This window comes from Chinchilla lanigera, unplaced genomic scaffold (genome assembly GCF_000276665.1).
Source record: "Chinchilla lanigera isolate Chin_1 unplaced genomic scaffold, ChiLan1.0 scaffold00162, whole genome shotgun sequence".
Classification (NCBI taxonomy): Eukaryota; Metazoa; Chordata; class Mammalia; order Rodentia; family Chinchillidae; genus Chinchilla; species Chinchilla lanigera.
The window spans coordinates 757,127-765,516 of record NW_004955563.1 but is presented as its reverse complement, the minus strand read 5'-3'; the positions used below and the strand labels follow the sequence as shown (position 1 = coordinate 765,516).

The following is an 8,390-nucleotide window of genomic DNA, read 5'->3' as shown; positions in this document are numbered from 1 at the left end:
GATGAGATCCCAGTTGTTGATTCTTTGAATTATTACCTATATAGTCTGGGTTTTGTCCCTGAACTCTCTGCCTACCCCTACTTCTTCAAGATTTTTACCTACTTTCTCTTCCAGTAGATTCAGTGTCTGTTTTAATATTTAGATCTTTGACCCATTTTGACTTTAGTTTAGTGCATAGTGATAGACATGGGTCTAATTTTAGTCTTCAGCATGTGGAAAGCCAGTTTTTCCAGCACAGTTTATTAAAGAGGCTACTTTTCTTCAGTGAACATGTTTGGTGTCTTTGTCAAAGATAAGGTGATTGAATGTGGATTTGTGTCTTTGTTGGAAGCTGTTTTCTTTTAAGGTTTGAAACACTTCATTTAAAGTTTGTGTTGAGTTGTAATTCTGATGGGTTTTACTTTTTTTAAATGGATTTTCCTTTATAGGTGATTCTTTGCTTTTCTCTAACAGCTTTTAAGATTTTATTCTTGTGTTGGATTTCTGGTATTATTATTATTATTATATTTTGATTTTTTGAGACAGGGTTTCACTATGTATTTCTAGCTTTGAACTCACTATGTAGCCTAGGTTGGCCTTGAGCTCATGGTGATCCTCCTGCTTCAGCCTCCTGAGTGCTGGGATTATAGAAATGTGCCACCACATCCAGCTTTGGTGTTTTTATTATTATGTGGCATTTTTGTTTTGTTTTGATCATGGCTATTTAGGGTTTTATATGTCTCACTTATCTTTATATTAAATTATTTTTTATGTCTGGAAAGTTTTCTACTATTATTTCTGTAAGCAGGTGTCCATATGCTCTTAATGTTGTTTTCTGATTTTTCTTTCTTTTTTTTTTCTGGTACCAGGAATTGAACTCATGACCTTGTGCTTGCCAGGCAGGTGCTGTGCCACTGAGCTAAATCCCCAGCCCCCTGATTTTTCTTTAATTCCAATTATTCTTATATTAGTCTTCTTTGAGTCATCTAGCAGCTGTTGGATCCATTTTCCATATTCTCTTGTTTTTAATGTGTCTTTCCTTATTTGATCACAATCTACAGTCCTGTCTTCTAGATCTGACACTCTGTTCTCACACTGTTCACTTTTGCCACCTGTACTTTCAATCATATTTTTAATCTCCTGGGTTTCTGTTTGGAACGTTTTTATGGACTTCCATTCTTTTCTATGCTGGGCATTCATACTTTGAATCTTTCTTTAGCTCCACTAGATTTTTATTAGTGTCTTCTCTAGACTTGCTGATCATTTGTTTCCTCTGTTTAGATATACTTTCTTTGAATTTGCCATGTACCTTATTGAATTATTTTGTTATGGACACTGATATCCTTTTAGACATTTCTGCTGTGTGGCTTATGACTTTCTACCCCTTGATGTCCCCTGGATCAACTTTGGTGGAGTTGGGAGTTTATGGAGGCATTTGTTGACTTGTTTTGTATGTTTTCCATGCTGGGGTTTCTGAGCACCTCTTTTGGCCCAGTGCTGTACTGTTTATGATCCTTTGAGAATTCAGATATTGGCATTCAGAGAAAACCAGTTGACAGCACCGACCATGTTACCTTGGCTAGAGTAGTACGGTTGGTGACAATAATGTTGCCAAATATCAACTAGATACTGAAAAACCCTAAGAACTACTCATAAGTCCCCATTAACTAGAGCAAAGAAGTCTATGATTTTAGTGTAGATATGTTGACAATCCAGATATTGACCCATAGTAGCTTAGACCACTGGTTTCAGCAGAGGTACAAAAGCTCAGACAGACCACTGGACTAAATGCCTTCTCCTTCAGATCCACTCCTTCTAAAGCTTACACCCACCAAACCTGGGCTCCCCGCATAGGATACAGACCCCTTGGCTTGCCTGTCCTGAGCCAGAGTTTCTCAGGGGAATCTCAGATCTCACTCTGGGTCAGTCTCATGGCTGCATCTCACCCGGTCTCTGCTGTAGGGTCACACTTCAGCCTGGAGTGAAACTCTTCTCCTGCATGTTGGTCTCACCCTCAGTCAGGCCAGTCATTTTGATTGTCACCTCCACTGCCTTGTGCTGAGGAGAACCAAGGTGCAGAGCCAGCTGGGATTTGGTAGTGTGGCTGCTCCGTTTCTCTCCTGTAAAGGACCTGTGAGGCCCTGGTGTTGGGTGTGGGGTGGAGCTCTCTCCTCTAGCAGAGAGGCGAGGCTGTGGTTGTTGCTGGTGGGGTAGGCAGGGGCCTCTCTCCTTCACCCCCCCAGGGTACTTGAGGTGGCTGGTGTTGATGGTGGGGTGGGGCCAGGCCTCTCTCCTCTCCCTTGGGGCACCTGAGGCATCTCCTTTTGGTGGTGTGAGCTGGGTGGGGCCCCTTTCCTCTCCTGAGCAAGCAGTGGGTGTAGGTGGTGGGATCTAGATGGGGCCTCTGCTTGTGCTATTGCTAAATGAATTACAGCATCAGATTTATTCTCTCTCAAACCATAAAAACCCAGAATATTGCCTTACAAATTGTAAATATCACTTGGCTTATCATGTGGATGGCCTGAGGATGTAAATCCTTTAATTTTTCTTAGCCTAATCTAGGATCCTCATTTTTAATCTAAGCCTAATTTTTTTAGCCTAATCTTTAATTTTTTAGCCCAACCCTTTAATTTTTTTCTCCAAATAGCATAACAACCAACTCCTTCAGTGTTTCACTGTAGTTGGTCAAAGTCTTTTCCTCCTTTTGGATGTAAAAGGAATAATAAAAATACTTGGAATAGAACACTAAATACAATGTTCTAACCCAAGGAGAAGGAAGAAAATATTCATTAGGGGAGGTATTTATTTTACCACACTGCATTTGAGTAAAGTAGATCTCTTCCCAAATTTTTGCTGTGTACCAGTGGAAGCTCAGGGCAGCTCTCCTTCTGATCACGTATCCCCCTTGCTCCCCGTTGTGCTGCTTGATTCCAGGGAGCTAGAGACTGATAGTCCACACCCTGGGGGCCCCACTAATATACCCTCTGAATTCCAGGCCTGGCAGGAAGCAAAGCCTGTGTAAATTATTACCCATTCACTGGGGTAGAGAGATTTGGGGAGGAGGGAGAAGAGGGCAGAGGGAGGTGGGGGGAGTCTGGAAGTGACCAAAGCTTGGCATATGCATAACAGCAATGTCTAGTGTATCAAAAATGAGAAAATATGGCTAGGGATGTAGCTCAGTGGCATGAGCGCCTGCCTGGCAAGTGCAAGTTCCTGAGTTCGATTCCCGGTACTGCAAAAAAACAAAACAAAACAAAACAAAAACCACCAAAAAAAACCAAAACCCATAAAAAAAATGAGAAAATATGGAGAAAAAAGAATCTGTGAAGCAGGTATCACGTCTTCCTTGAATGTAAATAAAACGCAAAGTACTACCTCAGGTTAGAGAAACTCTGTGGATTTTAATATAAAAGGATAAAAATAATTATAGATTGAAATTAAACAATTACAAGGAAAAAAAGTATTTTTTCTACTTGTATGCGATCTTAATGTTTTAAAGTGAAATGGCCAAACGCACTTACACTCAAGGCACCAGGGGTTTATAGCTCCAACGTGAGAATGAGGAGGTGTTAGTTTAGAAAACAGTGAGAGAGAGAGACAGAGAGACAGAGAGAGACAGAGAGAGAGAGAGACAGAGACAGAGAGAGACAGAGAGACATATATGTTTCTGCTCTTGAAAATCTCACAAACCATCCACACTCCACACATTTGTCTCACAAAAAGCGTTTAATAAAGAACATTTTGGCTGTTAGAAGATTTTTGGTAAGGGCCGGATCGGTATTAAGAGGCATACAGGGAAATCAGAAGCGTCTCTCACGGTGAACCCCTTTCCAGCGAGCTCACATCCCGGATTCCCCAGCAGTCCCTGCTCCTCCTTCCGTCTGCCGTTCAGCCCTTTCCTCCTGGCCGCTCGTCCTCTCAGCCTCCCTGGCCAGCCTGTCTGCCCGCAAGGCTTCGACCAGTCTCTGCCTGGCTTTCCTCACTCTCTCCGCCTGATTCTGGATGTCTGCAGCCGTGACATGATGGTTGTTAGAGGGAGGTAAAAGAAGAAAAGCTTCTGGGATCATCTCTTTCCAAAACGGAGACAGGCCAGCGGCGGGCTGCAAGCCCTCAGCAGAGTGGCCCAGGGAGCCACGTCTATGTCCTACGGTCAGTATTCTAGAAGCTTTTGCAAATTCTGATTGGTTTAAAACGTCTCCTCGGCTGCCGTGTTGCTTGAGTGCCTGCAGCCTCCAGCTTGCGCAGAGCTGCTGGGGCTTCTCCAGCTTGTCCTCATGTGGACCACACCTGACCTCATTGCCAGGGTGGGCGGTGATGAGAGTGACCGGCCTCGGGAAGATGCAGCTGGTCAGCCGCACGGGGAGGGCTGAACCCGCAGCAGCTCTCTGCTTGGCCTTGGAGGCATGAACTTGTTTCTTCTGTAAATTCCGGGATATCATGTATTTGTGTTTCCCCTTTAGGACAGAATAAAATGTGAAATCTAAACAAAGTGTGAGGGGGTGCAGACTGCTCTCAGCGCTGCAGAATTTCCTGGGTTCACTCTTTCCCCTCCCCTCCCCCGGCAGAAGTGAGTCTGAAATCACAGTGCGTCACCCGCACCTGGAAAGGTTGTTACAACCCAGGTGTTAGGAACCCGAGTGGTTCTGGGGGCGGGGGTGGTCCCCAGTCTCAGACCCTGTCCCACATGCTCCTCTGCGGATGTGACTCGCTTCTCCCCCCCGTCCCTGCCCTCACACGCTGCTGCCCCCAGCCCACCCGGATCTGAGAGACCAGGACGACAAGCTTCACACACAGTGATTGACCTAGGTGTCCTATCTTAGGACACCTGAGAGTGTGTGAGCACAGTCTACAATGTCAACACAGTGACAAAAAATGTGCTTTTCTTCAGAAAAAAAGTATTAAAAAAACCCCCATTATTAAGTGATACATGGCTGTATCTTCAGTTTTACTCAGTGAGTACTAAGACTTAGGAAACTTTCCCTGAAACATCATTTTGTTTGAAAAGTAACTCTTAGTTGTCCCCTGTCATGCATGCCTTAGTCCCAGCTATTTGAGAGGCTGAGGCAGGAGGATGCCTTGAGCTCAGGAATCCAAGAAAAGTCCCAGCACCCTATTTTAGAAAAAGAAATAACTGTGCAAATTAAGGAATTTATTTCCCCTTTTGGTTGTGGGGATCGAGCCCAGTGTCTTTGCTTTACACTGAGCCAACTTTCCAGCACATTTTTTATATTTTACTTTGAGAGAGGGTCTTGCTTATTCACTAAATTTCCCAAACTGGGATCCAACTTGCAATCCTCTTGCCTTAGGCTTCCAGAGTGCTGAGATTGTAGCCGTGTGCGTCACCACACCCAATTTAGAAAGGTTTAACTGGAGGAAAAAGTACACCAAGCACACGCCTGCCATCGGGACAGACTCCGCACTCACCACAGAAGGCTGGCTTGGTGCCGGGTGTGTCGCTGGCTCCCCCATGGTCACCGCTGCTGTCCTGCCGGCTCGGCTCCTGAGATGCGGACAGGCTGAGGCTTGCTGCAAAATGCAGCGAGGCCCGCATCTCCTTCCCCTTTTATTGGGGAGGGGAAAGATATCCCAGTCAGAGTTGAAATCAACCCGCCCATAATCCAATCTGCAGATAATCTAGTCTCCAGATCAACCATAAAACGCATCCCTGAGACATGAGGGACTCTAAAATCTGTATACAGAGCCGGGCGTGGTGGCGCACGCCTATAATCCCAGCACTCGGGAGGCTGAGGCACGAGGATCATTGCTAGTTTGAGACCAGCCTGAGCTACAGAGTGAGCTCAAGGCCAACCTGAACTGCATAGCGAGACCCTGTCTCAAGAAGACAAAAACAAAACAAAACAAAAACAAAAACAAAATAAAATCTCTATACAGAAACAAAATATGTAGTCTTACTGACACTGTTAGATACTTTTCATGAATAAAATGTTAATACATTTTTTGTGGGGAGAAGCTAAATTTGTAGCTAATATCACCAATATGCTTTATTGGAACATTTAACATTTTAATTGACAAGAAACAACTGTATGTGTTTACAGGATAAAATCTGATCTTTTGAGCTATGAGATTTGATCTATATGGATTTCATTAATCTAACTTACATATGTATTATCTCACTAATTTATTATTAACATTGGAATTTTAAGACTTTTTTTATTATTGTGGTATAATGATTTAACCTGGGCCCCAGCCCTTGTTTACAATTTTAATTTTCATTTTTAAAATTTGAGAGCATCTTCTTACATTACTAAGTTTCCCAGCCTGGGCTCAAAATTTCCTTCTTCCTGTTGGAGTCACCCAGAATTTTGTGCTTGCGGGTGAGCACCACCAGGCTCAGCTAAGAGCAGTGCTTTAAATATACCTCCATTTCCCCGATTATTCAAACATCTTTGAATAAATTTTATAAAAATAGTAAAGGAAGCTTTTGTGTACATTTTCATACATAATTGATTCACGTAAGAAAAAAATGAGACTATTTAAAGAGCCATCGGTAAAATACACAGAACACTTAAACAACCCTATCTAACATTGCACATAGCTAGTAAAAAGAAATTATTATTTTGTGCAGGAACATTTTATGTAATTACTGCTACATGTGATAGTTCAACCTCCATACTCTGACCCTACCCAGTCCTTTAGTTGAAAAATGTCGCTTTATTAGATGTCTTTGTTTTTTTATTTTAAAGACAATAGTAAAACAAAAATAATAAAAATGATACAGAATTTCAAAGCAAGATGATAGGAAATTAACAATGGTTATTATGTTGCATATTGTTATCTTCAAAGTAGTTGCTCAGATTACCTGGTATAGGCATGCAAAATTGATCCAACAATATAAACACTAACTGTTCCTTTCAGTGAACTAATAGAAATTAGTAGTGCAATTATCTTAGCTTATATGTATATATATATATTCTTTTTTTAATATATATTCTTCCCTTCCTTCTTTTCTCCTTTCCCCCACCCCAGTTATTTTTCCTTTTTGAACAATTTCTTTCCCTTTCAAAATATCTATTGTACCTTTTGGATCTTATTTACTCTTTCAGGTTCTTACACTAGGGAGACGACGTGATGTTTACACATGCAAATCTGATTTATTTCGCTTATGACTATGGTCTTTAGTTGCACATAGGATGTCTTTGAATTAAATGGCTTATTATTCCATTGTTTCCTTTATAAACTCATTAGATACAATTACACCCAGATCTGGGGAAATATGATAAAGATTAAATCGTGGATCCCTTATTTAATAAACTCTAATACACTATCCTTACTACCTCTCGCCAAGTACATTTTCCATCTGACAGGTCAGTGGCCCTTAAAAACTTAGAACCACATATATTGTTAATGTATTTCATTATTTTTATAACTGGTATGTGTTTGTAATTCATGAAGTATCCTTCCATTTTGGGAGATTTGTACTTGTATATATATGTAACAGGCCTTAATCATTTTCAACATCCTTTCCTCTTCCCTATTCTCTTTCTTCTTCTTTTCCCCATATCATCCCCTTACACAGAAAAGTCTGCCTTTATTTTACTTTTTATATTCAAATTTGTGTTTCAAGAGACAAGTTGCAGTGTGGTAAGCAAAATAATCTTTTAGGGAGGCAAAAAAAAAGCAAGGAAAGAGAAAGAAATCCCAAGACATAAATTTTTATTTACATATGCAAATTGTATTTTTGTTGTGGTTTGTAGCTAGATCCCCACCAAGGCCTCAGGCTCCAAGGGGTGGGGCTTTAGGAGGACTATTGCATTATGGGAGCTGGTAGCTGACTTGCTGTTTGCAGGTGGAGCCTGTTCAGAAGATGTGGTTACATGGCCTGGAGGGGTTTATCTCCCTCCTGGATCCTCTCTTGTTCTCACTTTGCTTTCTCTCTGCTGTGCCATAAGCAGCACTCCTCTGCCGTGCCCCGTGTGCCCTGCTGTCCTTCCTGGGAGCCAGCTAACTATGGACTGAAACCTCTACAAACTGTGAGCCAAAATAAACATTTACTCCCTTAAATTTTAGGGGTTATGTATTTTTTCCCCAGTAATGAAGAAAGAGACTAACATACTTATTGATACTTGGGGTGGGGCCACTGCTGTGACTTCACCTGGCTATGTGATTCAGAAGCTTTGGAAATGGTTCACAGGAGGAGTTTGGAAAGGTTTGGAGATTCCAGCTGGAGAGGCTCTAGAATGCCTTAAACCAAATTGGATGGGGGATTCTTATCAGAGTGCAGAAGAACAGAAGGCTGCTAGAAATGCAGAGAGAAAAGGCAAACCCCAGGAGGTTTTAGTTGGGAACAAGGACTCCCTACAGTGGAAGTTGGGCTGAAGATCATGTATATTATGCTATGGCAGAAAATTTGCTTGCAGGGCTGGGGATTTAGCTCAGCGGCACAGCGCCTG

At 42.1% G+C, this 8,390-nt stretch overlaps 1 pseudogene; it reads right to left on the bottom strand.

Moving 5' to 3' along the window:
* Nucleotides 1-3,818: 3,818 nt before the first annotated feature.
* On the bottom strand, nt 3,819-5,530 carry LOC102012374 (annotated as a pseudogene).
* Nucleotides 5,531-8,390: the final 2,860 nt, after the last annotated feature.